Here is a 20,150-nt window from a genome sequence, read left to right on the forward strand (position 1 = left end):
CAGCTGGCTAATGACAGAATCGGGACCATTAGATCCAGCTGACTCCAAAGATGACATTTTCCACCATAAAAGAGAATAAGCACAGAAAAATGTGATGGTGTGGCTTGAGGGGAGGGTACATTATGCATAACAATGGACAGTAAATTTGGAAGGGTCATTGAAACTAATTTGTGGAGGAATTTGAGGGCCAGGAAAAAAAAAAAGTTTAGATTGGGTTGGTTCTTGGCTAAATCTCTAATTCTGGTACATGTTGTATGTTCTGTGCAGATTTCTGGCTCAGCTTTCTATCCCCAGGTAGAAATATACGTAGAAATTCTGTAGCCTAGCATAGTGCCTGCTATATATATGTGCCTAATAAATGGCAAATGTCTTTTCTTTCTGGGGACTCTGGACTCCTTTCTTCTTTCCCTGTAGAAGTTCTGCAGAGTAAGTAGGTCAATGGTCCAGATTTTCTCTTTACTCTTTCCTCTCAGACCAAAACAACCCAAAGCTAATATGTTTTTGCTAACTTCTTTGGACCCTTAAGGAATATAATAGGTGAAGCCTGAACCAAAGGACTGTTGCTACTACAAGATGGATGGACAGATCTCAGGGAAAGTACTGTCTATCAGCAATGGACAGAGAACTGAAACCTATATCCAGAAAGATGAAAAACTATGTTGAGAATTATGCCAGTAAATAAGTGTTTCAAAGACTTGAAGTGCAGAAAGGAAGCATGAAAGGAAATGGAGCTATTTTCCACCTTTATGTTGACTTCAGAAATAGAAGAAGTGACTGAAAAGGAAATAGATAGCTTAAAAGTGAGGATGGGAGGGGCACCTGGGGGGTTCAGTCAGTTAAGCGTCCAACTTGGGCTCAGGTCATGATCTCATGGTTTGTAGTTTGAGGCCCGCGTCATGCTTTGTGCTGACAGCTCAGAGCCTGGAGCCTGCTTCAGATTCTGTGTCTCCGCCTCTCTCTGCCCCTCCCTCACTCATTCTCTCTCTCTCTCTCTCTCTCTGAAAAATAAACATTAAAACAATTTTTTTAAAGTGAGAATCTGAAAAGCAGCTTGAAATAGATAAGGGATGAAGGTAGCTAGAGATGAGAAATTATATATGAAGTTTGCATCTTTCAGATCAAATGATTTTGGAGTGCTATTTTTAGGAGTAGGGTAACTAATGTAAAAGGTGATAACCAGTAACTAGGCATTCATGCATGCACTGGTCTTGAGAACCAGCACCTAGATGACCTTTTAGATGATATGTTATTCTTTTTTTTTGCACCCAGAGCAACTCTCTTTGGATAAGCAAAGGCAGTTAACCTTAATTTATGCCAAAGATAAATGCGAAATTAGCACAAGGAAGAAATTACGGATGGAAACTACAGGGCTGTGGAGTTGATTGATGATGTGAAGCCGTAGTTAGTTGTACTGTGAATGGTTTAATGCTAGGGAAATTTACCACTACCCTCCATTCCTGTTTTTTTTCTTTTTTTTTCTTATGGTATCAGTGCACTTTCTCTATAAAAGGAACCTGAACATGATGAAGGGAAAGGGGATTTGTTTGGAAATTACAGGAGAGACTGGCGTGATGTCTCAGAGAAAGCAAACCAATAGCATCCCTCTTGGAGAATGTTCTTTCCCTCTGTTTGTGACCTTCCTGCTTTCAGTGTGGCAATGTGTTGGTCCTTTTAGTTTCCTTTTCTTCACTTTTTCCTTTAACTTTTCAGTCTGGGAACCAGTGGCTGCATCCTCCAAAGCATCATTTTACAGGTAAAAATAATTATCACTCCAAGTGTTAGTGCAAGTCTCTGTCACTCAGGCAGTTGGTAGAGATCCTGGTACAGACACTTGTCCTCTTTTGCTGATCTTGTCCAGCGCTCCTTCTAATCTATAGCAAGATTACTGTCTGCTCTCCCCCTTTCTTCTTTCCTGTGCTCTTGTGTGTGCCCGTGCATGGGAGACGAGCTAAAGGATATGGACGGGGGGAGTCGTTGTTACATAGGACTTCCATGAAATACTGAACTCATACTAGTTTGTAAATTCTCAATCGTTGGTCAGGAACTAGGAACCAAATGGGATAATCATGTTTGCTTCGCCATTCCTCTTTACTCAAAAAGAAAGAGGGAAAGGCAAATTCAATAAGCTTCATGTCTCCCATCTTTAAGCTTGGATTGTTAGAGAGGATATAAAGTCAGACTAATTTTGTCTTGTATTTTATAGCTGTCAGCTATGTAAACTACAATAACCTTTGCTTGTACTTTGTTAAACCTTCCTGCCTGTGCAGGTGGCAAGATTCTGGGATTGAGAGGCAGGTAGGGGAATGAGGAGGGGATATAAATCAAGGTTCAATTGCTGTGTTCTATTTGGGATAATTGGTGGTTTGTCTATGATAATTGGACTGAACTTGGAGGCCGACCCTGACTGTCCTAAGTGTGCTGCCGAAGCATCTGACTACATTGCTCTCAGAGCAAAGGTAATTAGGTGTTCTTGAGGAGTCCTACTATTTTTCAGATTGAGTAAATCCCAAACAGGTGCAGTCCTAATCCAGGGCCTTGGGAGGGGCCCTTGGAGAGCCAGCTGCGGGTGCTGGAGTGCTCCAAGAACAAAGTAGTGAGCAGACAGAATGCTGCAGGAAGGATCAAGCCCCCAGGTCCCAGAGTGCAGCATTTCAGTACCAAAACCTTGTTGATGTGGGAACAGTGAAACTCCTGCCATCCCGCTTGTGACATGGATGGTACACAGAAAGCCAAGTCCAGAAAATGAGAGATGTAGGGTCTGTGGATCATCCAGGGATGACACCGGACGTAAAAGCTGGAGGCTCAGTGTTTCCAAAGGAGTTCTCTTTGTTTTTAATTTCCTTTCTTTTCTTATAAATAATCCAAATCCAGATACCAGGATAAATGACTGGGTCACAGCCCTATGGCACCACAGGCTTGCAAAAATATAGTAGGGATGAGGGAGGGTAATGCACATAGAAAAGCCAGACCAGCTCCAGGATGTTTTCACTTGTGTTCCAGCGATGAGTATGTGTTTGAACAAGCTAAGAAAAAAAAAAAAAAACAAAAAACAAAAAAAAACAGTGAAGGGAGTAAAAGAGAAGGGGAGAGAGAGAGAGAGAGAGAGAGAGTGAGGAGAGGAGGTAAAAACTCGGGGAAAACTAGAGAACAGTAAGGCAGGGATGTGTAAACATAGACTCTGGCTTTCAAAACCATCTTGGCCAAGCAGTTTAGGCATCAAGGGACTTGGTGGCTGGGGACTGAAACAGGCAGGCGAGTGGGGTGGAACCACCCTGGAGGGGTTGTGTGTGGTTGGGGGAGTGAGGGAGGGCAGGGAGGATGGGCAGGTTTTGATGCATGGTGCCCAGACAGGGCTGACTCCAGTGCTGACCCTTCTGTGAATGAGAGCTAGACACACAGGCATTTTTAAACATAAAAAGAAAAACGAGAAGAGAGTGAATTATTGTCTGAACCAAGCTCAGCTACTCCCAAAATAGACAAAGTAGCCAAGTGGTGAAAGGTTAATTTCTTCACCCCCCACTCCCCCAACCCTCCAGCGAAGCTTCAGGGGGCTCCTCGGTCCTTGCTAGTTACTAAATGAATAGCCTGTGGTCATTGCCTCCTGGGTCCCAGAAACCAAAGCTTATTTATTGATCGGTATTGAACCAAATGTGGCAATTGAGACAGTCTATATAGTTTCTGGTTTGCGGGCATGGAAGTCTGAGCATTTTCAGTAGAACTGGTATTTATTTTGTGGAGACTAATGCTTGCCTCCCTAACACCTCACTTTCCCTTTTCTGGAGTCTAGGGCCTCTTTTTAAATAGCTAAGCCTTCAAGCTTACTGGGTATCAGTCACTGGTGCGGTGCAGTTAAGTACAAACATGTTTATTGGAGAAGGAGGATACTTGGATGTGCACTTCAATTGCCTTGACTTCCAGCTGCAACAAAACATGGCTTGACTACCCTGGCAGGGGAAATGATGTATGTGACAGGGTCACCATTATTTCACTTTAGTGCCACTGAGCGGCTGAACGTGCAGAAAGGAATGAGAAGTGGGGGCTGGGGGGGAGATGGAAGGGGAAAAAGAAGGGACAAAAAGAGGTGCTATGGGAGGAAGAGGTGAAGTGACACCAGTCATTGCCTGGTGTGACATTGAACGGCACCGGGACTATGGTTACCGGCTCCGAAGAGAAGCCAGATTGCAGCATGTGGCCCTCGGAGCAGTAATGGCAAAGTGGCACCTCCACGGGGCCCATTCTGAACAGAGGAAAAGGCATCCCTGTGGAAAGATCAGCCCCTGTGCAGGGCGGGGAGTGCAAACAAGCAGAAATGCCCATCCCCGTGGCAGGAATCGAGGGGAGAGGGATCGGATTTTAAAGCTCCATTAACAAAGAACTTTACTCAGGGAGGAGCTGTTAATAAGTAATGAAACAAAGTGCCTGTTATGGAGATTAAATGCCCCTGTGTCTAGGTACAAAGTTCAGGCTGCAAAATGCAGCTGTCACCCTGTCTATAACCCCACCGCAGCCTTAGAACCCCTGGTTCAAAGTATGTCCTGCTGCCTTCCTGTTACCAGGCTGCCCAGTGCAAGGTCCGACCAGGGTTCAGAGTTCAGCGTCCGAGGCTCTGCTGACTGCTTTCTTTGTTTAGCTCGGGCGAGCTTTAGATAAGCCTCGGACTGCTTATTTAAGACGATTATTACATACAACTGACAGATTATTTTCCGAGATTCTTACACTTATGCTTTATATGCAAGCTTAAATGGTGCCAAACTCATTTCTTGACAATCTGTGGGTATACAGAAGCAACTGATATGTAATGCCGTCCGAAAGGCTGGGGTCAAAAAGGTATTTCCAAGGAATAACTAGGTCCAAGCAGACACCCCAAAACTGAGACCCTTTGAAGTAAGTACTTGTGAGGGATATTCCAGACAGGTGAAAGAATTTCCTCTGCAACTATCAAAGATCAAATAAATACTAGATTTACCCTTGAGAACCCAGCAAACCCCTTTCCTGTGTGACAGTCCATCATTATTCATTTCTGGATGGAGCACTCCCTTTTAAATTCATTTTTTTTTAAGTTTATGTATTTATTTTGAGAGAGAGAGAGAGAGAGAGAGCACGAGCAGGGGAGGGGCAGAGAGAGACAGCGGGAGAGAGAGAATCCCAAGCAGGTTCCCTCCATCAGCATAAGAGCCTTGCGATGTGGGGCTGGAACTCACGAACTGGGAGATCATGACCTGAGCCAAAATTAAGAGCCGGTTGCTTAACCGACTTAGCCACCCAAGTGCCCCAGAGCGCCCCTCTTTTCATTGTTCTTTTTATTGATCCACTGAAGACTCAGAAAGAAACTCACTTTTTCAAATAGTTCCCATTGCTTGCCCTGATCTAGAAAGAATCTTGGGAAGACAGCCCAAAATTCATTAGTATCCCCATTTTATAGACGAGGAAACTGAGACTCAGAGATGTTAGCAGCGTGCTCTGCGGTCACGGAGTTAAAATATTTCAGAACCAAGACCACAGTCCATCTCATTTGCTTTTCCCCTTGGTGCTTTCTCTACCAGTCCACTGCTGCCTCTTCTATCCTGACACCAATTTTCTTTCAATGGGCATAGTTCTGTTTCATTCTTTGCCTTTAGGGAAGTGAATGGAATCCAAATGAAACATGGAGGGGGGCAGGCAGTTTGGGAAATGTGATTTGGAGCAGCACTTCAGGTGGGGGCTGAGGAAAACAGATCCTGAGTCCATGTTGGCCCCAGTGCCAGGCTCTTGCGATTCATGTTCCTTCCGACCACGAGTGCCGAGGAGACAGGATTTTAGACTGGTTACCCGGTCAGTCGGTTAGGGTGCTGCTCCTTCCAGTGATAGCATGGATTAATATTTTACCTCAGAAAGGAGCACAGCCCTTGGTGATATGCTAGAACCCCAAAGGCTTAGAATTTAAACTGTTACTTGTGATTCATACAATCAGGATACGATGATTTCCTTTCCCTGGACTTTCTCTACATTAGAATCGAGTTTACTTTTTTCCCCTTCTTATTCTTGTTTTCAATATTTATTTATTTTGCTGGGGTGGAGGAGGGTGGGTGCAAGCAGGGGAGGAACAGAGACAGAGGAACAGAGGATCTGAAGAGGGCTTTGTGCTGACAGTCGATGGGGGGGGGGGGCGAGCAGCAGATGTGGGGCTGGAACTCACAAACTGTGAGATCATTACCTGAACCAAAGTGGGATGCGTGACTGACTGAGCCACCCAGGTGCCCCTACTTTTACTTTTAAAGTTTATTTATTGTGCGTGAGAGAGAGAGAGATCGAGAATACAAGTAGAGGCTGCACTGCCAGTGCAGACCTTGATGCAGGGCTCGAGCTCACAGAACCATGAGATCATGACCTGAGCCAAAACCAAGAGTTGGATGCTTAACTGACTGAGCCACGCAGGCACTCCTAGAATAGAGTTTTAAAAATCATAATCCGTTTTCATTCTTTTGATATTATCTGTCAAGGCCTACCATGCTCCAGATAATTATTGAGATATTTATTTGCAGGTGTTTACATATACAGATATTTTCAGTTATTTACTGCACCACACTCTGTTCTAGAAAAAGGGCTCAAATATAAATTCAGATACATTCCATTCTTAGTCATCAAAGAGCTTGAACTACGGTAGGAAGAAAGCAGTAAGAATGTATCTAGCCAGTGACAACAGAGAGATGCAAACAAAATGGTAAGGGATTAGGAAGAGCAGTGAGAGTTACGAGTGAGTCTTCATTTACTGAATGCATGCTCAGGACCAGGCACAGGAATGGGTAGTTCGCTGTTAAAGCTTTTCATTCTCGTAGCCACACCAGGAAGTAGAGATTATCTCCACTTTGCAGATAGCTATATTGAAACTCAGTGAAGTTAAGATACTTGTCCAGGGGCGCCTGGGTGGCGCAGTCGGTTAAGCGTCCGACTTCAGCCAGGTCACGATCTCGCGGTCTGTGAGTTCGAGCCCCGCGTCGGGCTCTGGGCTGATGGCTCGGAGCCTGGAGCCTGTTTCTGATTCTGTGTCTCCCTCTCTCTCTGCCCCTCCCCCGTTCATGCTCTGTCTCTCTCTGTCCCAAAAATAAATAAAAAACGTTGGAAAAAAAAAAAATTAAAAAAAAAAAAAAAAAAAAAAAAAAAAGATACTTGTCCAAAACCACACAGCCTGTAAAGAGCAAACCACAGGTTGGAACACAGTTCTCCACCCAAAGAGAGGTTGTAAAAAAAATAAAACCAAGCAAAGAGAGAAAATAAATTATCGGAAAGGAAAGAAGACAAGGAATATGTTGTCTTCTGCATGGTAAGATGGAAGGGGGTCTCTGGGTGAGAATAGATGTTCAAAGGCACAGAGGCATGGAGGCCAGAAACCAAAAGGTAATGCAATAGGTTGATGATAAAGTAGGAAGCAAATGTGAAAGCTCCAAGTATGCACTCTTAAACCCTGTAACACATGACAATGGAGAGAAAGGGTTGAATGAACAAGGTGCATCTTTAATGTCATCTTTTACTGGCTCCCTTTTCTCTGTACCCACCTATATGAAGGGCTATGTACTTTTCTCATTGATTTATATGTACTCTTATACCCTGCTATGATTGCAGCTATCACCTGCAGTTTGAAGACACACTCTGACCTAGATTTCTGGCCTAGATCTTTCTTTGCAAATACTGATTTGCGTTTCCAGCTGCTCATTCAATGTATCCAACTGGGGAACTCAGAGACTTCTATCTACTCCTACAAACCTAGTTTTCCCCTATATTTCTTCCTTGGACCATGCCATTTTATTGCTTTAGTCTCCCAAATCAGAAACTTTGGCATTATCTTTGATGTCTTCCTCGCCTCCACTGGGTAAACCCAACGTGTTACCAATCCTCATAGTTTTATCTCTAAAATGTCTCCAAAGCCATCACCTTCTCCAAATCCCCTTACCCATAGCTTGGCTCAAGTCGTTATTATCCCTTGTAGTGATAGAACAATGGCTCTCCAGTTATGTTCCGCCCATCTCTTTCACTCCTACCACTAATAGAGATAATTTGTAAAGGATGAAATAAACTGAGCCAGATCTGGTAATGCTTCTTTCTTGTTTTAAAAACTTTAATGATGACCATCTATTTACAAAAGAGTTTACAAACCAATGACGGTAGACTAACATTGGCCCACAGACATTTTACTTGGCCCATACAAGTATGGAACCATTGTGTTTTAAATCTGAATTGGTTGTCAATCTTTAAAAGTTGGATATTTCTCATAAACATTGAGATTTTTAGCCTCTGTTGAAAAATCAAGATCAAGAAACACTGAGCAGAATTCCCATAGAGTAGCCATCAGATGGAGCTCCATAGCAGCTGCCTATTATATAGGGACATTTACCTCTCCAATTTGATACAGTCCTCCTGGCCGTAAGTCATGTTGATGGTATGTACCCTTGGTATGATACAATATGATGAGAATTGCACTTTATCTGTGTGGTTTTCCACCTCACAGACCCATAACTCCAGTTGTATTAGAAAAAAAAACAACAACAGACAAACACCAATTCTACAAAATACTGATTAGTACACCTCAAAATTGTCCAAGTCATCAAAAAACAAGAAAAATATGAGAAATATTATAATCAAGAGGAGCCTAAGGAGTCAGTGTGAATAAATTTAATATGGTATGCTTGATGGGATCATAGAACAGAAAAAGACACTAGGTAAAAACTAAGAAAATCCAAAGTAAGTGTGGAATTTTTTTTTTTTAGCTTTATTGAGGTAAAATGACAGCATGGTAAGATACTTACACATTGTGGTTTGATATACATGAACATTGTGAAAGGATTCTCCTATTTAGTTAATTAACACATCTGTCACCTCACAAATTTATCTTTATTTTTTTAAGTTTATTTATTTGAGTATGTATGTGTGCACAGGAAGGACAGAGAGAGGGAGAGGGGGAGAATCCCAAGCACCGCCAGTTCGGAACCTGATGTGGGGCTCAAACTCACGAACTGTGAGATCATGACCCGAGCTGAAATCAAGAGTTGGATGCTCAACCGACCGAGCCACCCAGGCACCTGTATCTTTTTTTTCCTATGAGAACATTTAAGTTCTACTCTCAGTAAATTTCAGTGACATAGTATGCTATCAACTATGTTATATATTAGATCCTCAGACCTCACTCATCTTACAGCTGGAAGTTCATACCTTCTTACCAACTTCTTCCTATTTTGCTGCCTCAGCTTACTGGCAACTACTTTTCCACTCTCTTTATATGAGCTTGGGTGTAAAAACATATATAATTATTTTGAGAGAGAGAGAGAGAGAGCAAGTGGTGGAGGGACAGAGAGAGAGGGAGAGAGAGAATCCCAAGCAGGCTCTGCGCTCAGCATGGAATCCGATGTGGGGCCTGATCCCATGACTGTGAGATCATGACCAGAGCTGAAACCAAGAGTTGGATGCTAAACCAACTGAGCCACCCAGGAGCCCCCCCCCTTTTTTTTTTTTAATATTCCACATATAAAAGACATCATGGAGTATTCGTTTTTCTCTATCTGGCTTATTTCACTTAGCATCACGTCCTCAAGGTCCATCCATGTTGTCACAAATGACAGGATTTCCTTCTTTCTCATGACTGAATAATAGTCCTGTGTGTGTGTGTGTGTGTGTGTGTGTGTGTGTGTAAAGAAGATGTGGCATGCATATATATATGCCATATCTTCTTTATTCACTTACCATTGACAAACACTTATGTTGTTTCCACATCCTGGCTACTGTGAATAATGCTGCAATAAACATGGGATTGCAGATATATTTTTGAAAGCCTGTTTTCATTTCTTTGGATACATACACAGGAGTAGACTAGCTGGATAAAAATGTGTTTCTGTATATAATTTTTCGAGGAACCTCCATACTGTTTTCCATAATCGCTGAACAAATTTGCATTGCCTTCAACAGTGTATCTGTTCTTCTCCATATCCTTGCCAACACTTGTTATCGCCTGTCTTCTTGATGAGAGCTATTCTTGATGAAAGCCAGGTGTGAGATGCTATCTCGTTGTGATTTTTATTTTCATTTCCTTGATAACTAGAGATATTGGGCACCTTTTCATGTCCTGTTGACCATTTGTATGTCTTCTCTGGAAACATGTGTATTCGGTTCCTCTGCCCATTTTTTAATCAGATTAGTTTTTTGATGTTGAATTGTGTCAGTTCTTTATATATTTTAAATATTAATCCCTTATCAGATGCATAATTTGCAAATATTTTCTCCCATTGGGTAAGTCGCCTTTTCATTTTGTTAATGGTTTCCTTTGCTGTACAGATACTTTTTAGTTTGATATGGTCCCATTTGTTTAGTTTTGCTTTTGTTGCCTTTGCTTTTGGTGTAAAATCCAAAAAATTCATTTCCAAGTCAGATGTCAAGGAGCTTACCTCCTATGTTTTGTTCTAGGAATTTCAGATCTTAAATTTAAGCCTCTAATCCATTTTTAATTGATTTTAGTATATGGTGTATTAATTCCTTCAATCCATGAGCACAGAATATTTTTCCATTTATTTGTGTCTTCAGTTTCTTTCATCAATGTTGTATAGTTTTCAGTGTACAGCGTTTTCACTTCCTTGTTAAATTTATTCCTGGGCATTTTATTCTTTTTGATGCAACTATTAATGGAATTGTTTTATTAACTTCCCTTTCTGATAGTTTGATGTTAGAATAAGAAACTCACTACTTTTTGTATATTGATTTTGTATCCTGCAACTTTACTGAATTCATTTATCAGTTCTGTTTTGGTGGAGTCTTTAGAGTTTTCCACGTACAGTATTATGTCATCTGCAAATAGAGACTATTGTACTTTTCCTTTCTGATTCTGATGTGTTGTATTTCTTTTTCTGGCCTTGCTGCTCTGGGTAGGATTTCCTGCACTGTATAAATGAAAATGTGGAGAGCAGGTATCCTTGTCTTGTTCCTCATCTTTTAGCTTTTCACTATGAAGTGTGATGTTTGCAGTGGGCTTAGTTAATAATAATGCATCATTATTGATTCATTCATTGTAACAAATATACCATATTATTGTACAATGTTAGGGGAAACTGAGTATGCAGGAACTATCTGTATTACATTCATAATTTTCCTAGAAATCTCAGTCCACTTAAATATTAAAAATCATTTTTAATAAATTGAATCCATGGAAAAACTATAATGTAGGCAAGCTATTTATTGACCTCTTACCTTCTTTTTAATTCCTCAACTTCTCTAGTCTTGGCGTGTCTTCGTTACTTAACAATAATCCATAAAGCGTTATCTTTCATATGTATGTTTGTTGTGTATTTACTTATACATATGTAAGAAAGATAATAGACATACGAGAGTTTACATACATTACATATGATGTATATGGATGTGATATATATGATATAGATGAGAGATAGGTACATAAATAAAGTAACATATTAATATATATTAAGTATATATGTGTATATATATTTATTTATTATCATTGAGTTTGAGGATTACTAAAGAACCAAAAGCCTTTAAGGCCTAAAGGAACAACATTTCTAAGGTGAGGATTTAGATTATTTTCACATCTGAATCAGGAAGATACTTTGTGGTAGGAGTAGAAACTTTATCAGCATGCTCCAATCATTAAATCAGTCCTGACTATAATTAAGGTACAAATGAAAACAGTTGATTTTGTCGAAGGTGCTATTATGACCTTCCTTATGGGCATTATGGCCACAAAGCATCAAAGAAATGAACTTCTTAACAAATTTAAAGGTCTCTCCCACTCCACCCTGTAGAAATGGTCATGTTCCAAAACAAGAGAGATTGCAATTGATCTGCAAGGGGACAGATTCCTGTGATCTTCACAAATACTTATTTGTAAATCACTTTCACTTTATTAATTTCTTTTTTTTAAAATGCTTGTTTATTTTTGAGAGAGAGAGTGAGAACAAGAGACAGAGCGCAAGCCTGGGAGGGGCAAAAAGAGGGAGACACAGAATCCGAAGCAGGCTCCAGCTCTGAGGTGTCAGCATGGAGCCCAATGCGGGGCTCAAACCCACAAACTGTGAGATCATGACCTGAGCAGAATTTGAACGTTTTTTATTTATTTTTGGGACAGAGAGAGACAGAGCATGAACGGGGGGAGGGGCAGAGAGAGAGGGAGACACAGAATCGGAAACAGGCTCCAGGCTCCGAGCCATCAGCCCAGAGCCTGACGCAGGGCTCGAACTCACAGACCGCGAGATCGTGACTTGGCTGAAGTCGGACGCTTAACCGACTGCGCCACCCAGGCGCCCCAACCTGAGCAGAATTTGGAAGCTTAACCAGGTGCCCCTGATTTCATTTTGTGTTATTCCCCATGGTCACCTCAGGGGGTGCATTGTTCTTTTCTCATTTTTTCAAGGTGAAGAAATTCTGATTGAAAGAGGCTCACTGACTTTCCAGAGGTTATCTAGGGATTCATTAGCAGCATAAAAATTACCCTCCAAATAATGTCACGAAGCTATTGCTGTCCTCTGCATCTTCCTGCTTCCCTCCATCCAAAGAGGCTCTAAATAAGGAGATAACATAATGAAGTACTTTAAGGAAAATGGAAATGAATAAAATCTGGGGGGGGGGGGGGAGAGATGAAGATAAATAAATCAGAAAAAATGAGATAGCTAAGGAATGCATGGTGTTTGGGAGACAATAAATTAGATTGCCATTTGCAAGTAATAAGATAGGGCAACAAGAAAAACCAGGATATTCTGATCTGTCCTCAAAGAAGGATAGGATAACCTGATGAGAAAGCGACCGTGCAGACAGCGTGATGTGCTGAGATCATGCTTATTCTGGGGGACTCATTCTGGGGTCTTTTAGCACCCAACCTGCAGACGTTTTGGAAGGACTCCAAAGAGCAACACAAGCAGATAAAATGAGAAAAGTACTCAGACTGCTCCTCTCACTGTCCACTGCCTTCGAAAGGCAGATTAAGTCAGATGGAATTGACTTAGCAAGCTGAATAACTCGTGCCCGAGGCCTGAGTTGACATGATGCATTCAATTTTTGTTGCTTTCAATTTTTAATGCAGTTGCCTCTGTTTGGATGGAGGCGACCCTACGTGTAGGTGAAGTAAGTGCCTTACAACCTGCACGGTGTGGTCTGTGAGATTCTGCAGGCCTGCTTGCACCCGGATCTCTCTCCCACAGCTCTACTGTGTTGCTGCCTTTCTCCCGCTGTGGCCAGCTCTTCTCAGCGTGGCAGAAGAAAAGCCCTGGAAATGGAAAATTCCCTACAGAAGGTGTGATTCCCAAGAAGGCAGAGGTAAAATGCTTGTGTATTATTTTGGCAGAAGAAAATCCCTTTTGCTCTCTTCTTTAGAGCTTCACACGTTTGTTTGTGAAGTGACCTCTTTGACATTGTGGAATTCGTAGAAGAGTGCCTGTTCTAAGAGGGTAGCATTTGCATTATGCCTCGGTGATCAAAGATTGTTATCCCCTTCCAAACAATATTTTTTCTAGCCGGTAAGTCAGGTAATGCCTACCACCTCTTGAGGTGAGATAATTCTGCCTCTTAAGGCAGACAGAGCTGAGTGGGGTAAGCAGGAAGACTAGTCATGACCTGTTGGTGGCAGGTGGAAGAAACTTCTCCAGACCCACATAATACCCAGTAAAGCTAGTGCTATAGACTAAAAGTTTGTGTCCTCCCCAAATTTATAAGTTGAAACCATCCCCAAAGGAATGGTTATTAGAAGTTAGAGTCTTTGGGAAGTGATTAGATTGTGAGGGTGAAGGCCTCATAAATAGAATGAGTGCCCATATAAAAGAGACCCCAGAGAGTTCCCTCATTCCTTCTGCCATATGAGGATACAGTGCCATGTAAGGATATGAACCAAGAAGTGGGGATTTCTAGTGGGAACTAGGATTTCTCACCAGACAGCAAATCTGCAGGTGCCCTGATCTTAGATTCCCAGCCTCCAGAATGGTGAGAAAAAAATTTTTCCTTTCTGTAAGCCATCTAGTCTATGATATTCTATTATAGCAGCCCAAGTGGGCTCAAAGAATGAGTCAATTCTGTGTTTGTAGACAATGGCTGCTAAGTGGAGACAAGGAAAGTTTCTCTTGGGTAGAAAAGGAGAACTTAGAGGAAACTAACTTTACCAATTTCACTCTCCTTTAACCCTGATGACCAAGGCAGGTGAGAGCACATTGATCTCATCTTCCCACCTTTTGCACTCCATTGTGCATGTGATTTCCCCTAAAGGTCAATATCCACTGAAAAGAGTGACTCAGTCCCTACTCTGTCATAACAACATGAAGAATTTGTCAGTAGAATTAATATCCTAAATGGATGGCTCTGTCTTTTCTTCTGCCCATAGCACTGTTGGAATAACATTTACCATCTGGAAAAAATAATCTAATCAGGCAGAGGAATGGTTTCAAAAACCAACTACAGACATTGTCACAACTTGATCTAGTTCCAGTTCAGCAGGAGAGAGACCAAGGACATAGTAGAAAATGATTGGGAGGAATTGAATGCAGAAAGTTTGGCAAGTATGTTTGGACCCCAGAAAAGCTATGAAGAAACAAGATCTTAAAGAAAATGTGGAAATTAGCAAGTCTTTGGGCTCCTAAGATTAAGGAGATAAAGAGTTTGTCAAAGCAGAAGGCTAGATGAGTTGCTTTGGGAAGAGAGAAGAATCCACGCTTTCTCTCTGGGCCTGGAACAATGCAGAAACCCATCCCTCACAGAATGTGAATCTAATTCTTTCATATTCTATTCCATTTATTGTCCTTTATTGGACCAAACATTTGAATGCTTCTAAAAATCCACCCCTTCCTCTATATGCTGATCTTGCATCACGTGACTCGGGGTCTGTGACCAAAGATGTCTGGAAACCAAGAACTCCCGCCCTTCACTCATGTGGGACATGGAAGCATCAGGTAAACAAAAATCACATATGTCATGTGGAGCAAAGTCTGTTAACACTTATGTTTATTATTTAATCCTATCAGTTCCTAATTTTTAAATTGTAATTGTCATGGGCATGATTTGACACAACCACCAAAAAGGACATTTGCCTAATATCCGTGCTTATGACCACAGCGGTTATAACAGCATGTTGCCTAACATTTAATTGAGAATTGAAGAAATCCTCTGCAGGCTCAGAACAGCAGTCCATTAGAGCTTTTTAAGAGGAATATTACCAGACACAAATGTCAAGTCAAGGAATGAAGAAGCTAACCCAACTTTACCACACAGAATTTGCCTAGCCTCACCTCCTGAACCTGTGATTTCCTTCAGCACGGGTGTGGCACAATGCATGAGGGGTTTCTTAACAATACAGGTTAGCCAAAAACCAGAAAAGGCAAGGAGGCCGCTTCCCTCATTGTTGCTTAGAAGATTTCCACAGGTAACTCGCACTGAGGCTAATGAGAATTACATGAATTAATCCTGCAGTTCAGGATAGAGCTCAGAGAGGATAGCTAAGGACACAGAACTCAGAATTCAAAGGCGGTCAGAATAAGACCAGCTATATTATTTAAACGTGTTGGAATCCATCCGCAATAGCTATCATTAGCTTTATTCAACCAGTGTATATAGTTCATTCATTAACTAGTAGCTCAAATACTGCAGAAATGCTCTAGCGGATATATTTCCAAAATAAATTTGGGAGCATTTGCCATATTTCATTCTCTGGAAGAGCGTGGTGAGTTATAATGGTCCAAGGCAAGATGGTATTTGTGAAAAAGTGAATAAGCATCCAAAGAAAAAGGAAGATATCTAGAACTAGATTGTACAATACAGTAGCCACTAGCCACAGGTAGCAACGTACATTTAAATTAATTAAAACTAAATGGCATTTCAAGTTCAGTTCTTCAGTCATGCTAGCACCTTTAAATGCTCAATGCCTACACGTGGCTAGTAGCTACTATATTAAATGTAGATAGAGGACACGTTCATCAACACTGGAAGTTCTATGGCACTGTGCCGCATGAAGACTTTCCAACATCTGTCCCCACGCCAACCTACAGCATGTGTAATTTTCATATCCTGGCTACTGTGCTTTCATGTTTCAAAATGGCCCCAGAAGAAATCATTAAAAACCTCACCGAGGACAAACGTGTCGCCACCATCACTAGCTGAGCAGCTGAGGAGCTGGTAACCATAAGGGCAGCCATAACTTTGGGACCTGAGTTTTTCTGTGCATATAAGAAACCCTGAATCAACCCTATAGCTATCCACCTAAAGTCCTCTTCTCCCTTCAGGTTGTGGTCATGTGTTCAAGAGGTCTGTGTGTGACCTAGTCAGCTTCTGACTACTTCTCTAACTATGTGGCCAGTGAGCATAAGTGAGACGAATGTGTAGGAGAAACATTCCTTTGTGGTCCCAGCCCATACATTGCCCAAGTCCGTCCTTGTCACCGTGGTTCCTTCATTCGTGTGAACGTGATAAGTTAAAGTGAGAGTTCGGAGTATAGAAGCAGAACATGATGTATAATAAAAGATCTTAGAATTAATGGGACAATAACGTAAAAGTGAGTTTGTACAAATGGCATTACATAATTAGCCAAGACAAGGGACAGTTCATCTCATGAAATGAACTTAGTTGTTAAAACCGTGTTTCATCCACAATCTTTGAGGGTTTTTTTGCGATCATTTGCATGGGATATTTCAAACCAACTTTATGTGAGTGTAGGTATTAAAACTAAAAAAGAAAACTGGAGATCAAACACTCCCTGTCTTTCCGCCTTATATAACAGATCCAGCCTTTGATATAGAACTTGAGACAAAGCCACAGAAGGGGCTACACCTTCTGTTTACAAAAACATCTGTGGAGTAGGCAGAGTGTAGTGTTTTTCTCTCTAATTGAAACCAGTTATTTCGAAAAGAAACATTTCTAAAAAGAAAAGACTAAAGAATTCATTTTAACAAACTGTAGAAATGATCCCTGAAAGTCTAGTCTTTAAAGAATTTCTTTTAAAATAATCGCAAGGGATGATGACGACGACGACAAGGATGATGATTTGCTTATTCTTCAACTGAGATTGCTCAAAAAGCAGACGTGGCTGATAATACAGAGAAACCAGGAGCACTCTACTTAGTCAGATGGACCTGCTCTCCAGGAATAATTATTTTCTAGCAGGTTGCTTTTGAAAAGGTTAGTGTAATTAGGTGCTGTATTTCATCTTAACTTCTGTTTCTGATGACCAGGCAAAGATGACACAGTAAGAGAATTAGGAACTCTATCGACAACACTGCATGAAGACAATTCTTCTTCTTAGTCTTGCTTGCATTATTGCAATGGAAACAAGTAAGCACACCCACCATTTGCGGTATGTACCTGGAACAGGTGGAGGAATGCGGTGGCTCTCTTCAGACACAGGTGCTGCGCTCATTTGAGTTCATCCTCAAGTTCTCTGTGATTTGGCAAGGGAAGTTTTGAGTTCCGATTCAGTGACTGCTGTTTAAACTGCAGAGTTGATGCACAAATGATCCATAACGCATTTTGGCATATTAAATTATCTTCACAGCTCTAATATGCCATGCAACCCAATTTACATATAACGGAGGCATAGAAGATGAAAAGCTGAGAACAGACTCCTGTTTCAAAAGGCATCAGGCACACTACTTTATTTTCTTGAAGCACCACTAACTTCTATAAATCCATTGCTGGAAAAGGTTATTAAACTGCCAGGTCCTTCTTCTTTCTTCTCAATCCTTAACTCCCCTCCTCTCCTCACACGCCATATGGAACTCTTCTCTCTCTCCCCCTCCCTTTCTTTCTTTTTTTTTTTTTTTTTTTTTTTTTATCTCATAGCTCTTTCCCCTTGAGCTGAATACTTCAGAATCTTTGGGCCACAAAAAACAAAATTATCTTTCCTTTCCTTTTTAAAAAAATTTTTAAATTTATTTTTAAGACAGAGAGTGAGAGCATGAGTGGGGAGGGGCAGAGAGAGAGGGAGACACAGAATCTGAAGCAGGCTCCAGCTGTCAGCACAAAACCCAACGCGGGGCTTGAACTCACAGACTGTGAGCTCATGACCTGAGCCGAGGTTGGACACAACCAACTAAGCCACCCAGGTGCCCCTCTTTCCTTTCCTTCTAGACTTATAATACGTTTGAAATTTTTTTGGAGAGGGGTGGAGGGCCATGGCAAATACGAGATTGTAATGGAACATAGTAATAGAAGATGTGTTAGTTTTTCAGATTCCGGACCTGACCTCTTAGCACCTAGATAATAGCACTAGGCCAGGGTGCAACCAGTGGGTATGATGTGCCATTCCATAATAATTCTGGTATCTATTGTCAGTATAGATAATACACTCCCAACCTACCGTCCGATCATGAGCTATGTGGCATACAGCCAAAGACGTCACAGTGTGGACACAGTACAAAAATTGGCTTTCACCACACCTTAAAATATGTATAATTTCTTTGAATTAAGTCAGTAAGTACTCAAGCATTACTTAATCGTGTCTCTTGGGGAAATAATGAGAATATTTTATGTTATATTATAATTAATATCAATGTCCTCAAGGATCATTGTCAGTTGCTTGGCACAGGATAAAAAGGACACTGTGCCTGCCAAAGTTTTGCTTTCCTCCAGGGTCTCCAGACCAGAGTTTCTCAACCTTGGCACTCTTCACATCCTGGGCCAGATAATTCTTTGTTGTGGAGGGCTGTCTTGGGCACTGCAGGATGGTCAGCAGCTGCCCTGGTCTCTACCCGCCCGATGCCAGTAATATACCCCCTAGCTGTGACCACCACTGCCAAGTACCTCCTGAGGAAAAATTACTCCTAGTTGGGAACCATAGCCCTAGATTCACAAGGCATGGATCTTTCATCCCATATTTCCTTTTTCTCCTGTTCTTGCATGCTCAGTCCTAGTAATGCACACTTATCTTTACCCAACCGCAAACATTCTCTGTGCCTTCTGTCACCTCTAAAACTGATCCTGTATGAATCACCTGAAAATATCTTGGCAATGCCTGTGTACACAATAACAGATTCCCTTGAGCCTCAAAAATGGCATATAATGATTCCATAGGAGAACATGAAGCAATGTAGAAAAAATGAAATAGCTAGAAAGCATCGAGAATTCAAACCTAGCCTTCCAGGTCTCTGTAATGGAGAATCAAGTCTACATAAACTGTTCATGGTTTTGAGTTGACTTCCTGAGACAAGTTGAAAGGGATATTATGAGGTTAGCCTGAAACATCCTCAAAGAATGATGGACAGGAGTTTACATCACACAAAACTTTTCTTCTGGTAGGAATGTATACCTCTTACTGATTTCCTATGAAAAATTATTCACTATGAATTTTCTATAACTTTTTAAAATTCTCTGAACCTCCAAGTCTGTCCCTCCTGGCCTCTGGTGTCAAACTATGGATATTGACAAGAATGGCCAAGTCATCTGATATGAGCCTTCTCTATCGTTTTCCTTTCTTCATTTAAACAGCTCTTTTCCCCACATCCTCAGCTATACTGAATTCTTTCTCAGTTTATCCCCTCAGCTGCCTTTTATTATTACTTCTGGCTTCAGTGGATGAGATAGTCTTCCTTTTCAAAAGTAACCCCTTGACCTCTGTCTATGACCTTGAACCTCTGATTATCTACTTTCTTTGCATCTTCAATATCTTACTGTCTATTGATATCTTCCACTCTGCTGTAAATATCACTTACTGTCCAGTCTACATTTTGCCCTGCCATTATCTCAAACTTTTCTCTCATATTTTCTCATTCTGTCTCCTATTTTCCTCTCTTCCTCTCCCTTCAACAGACTTCTCAAAAAAATAGCTCACTCTTCATTTTCACTCTACAGTCCCACCCTCCTCATCCCTTGAAGGCTTCTTTTTATCTTCACAAATGTGCTGAAACACATTTGCTGTCTAACTCTGGCAATTCAACCATTAAACCCACTGGATTTTTAGATCTTGGCCTTTGAGCATCTGACAGAATGATCACTCCCTGAATGTTTACTTTCTTAGCTCCCATGCTTCTGGAGTCTTCTGATTTTCTGTCTGCTATTTTTGCTGATTCTTTTTCCTGCTCCCACTTCAAAATACTTTAAGAAAATAAACTCAAGTATCTTACTTTCTGTCTAATATATCCCATCCTAATAACACGACCATTCAGAGATTCCAATGCTGCTAGAAGAGTAGATTCAGAGACTCCCTTTAACTTCAT

The sequence above is a fragment of the Neofelis nebulosa genome, chromosome 5 (genome assembly GCF_028018385.1).
Source record: "Neofelis nebulosa isolate mNeoNeb1 chromosome 5, mNeoNeb1.pri, whole genome shotgun sequence".
NCBI lineage: Eukaryota > Metazoa > Chordata > Mammalia > Carnivora > Felidae > Neofelis > Neofelis nebulosa.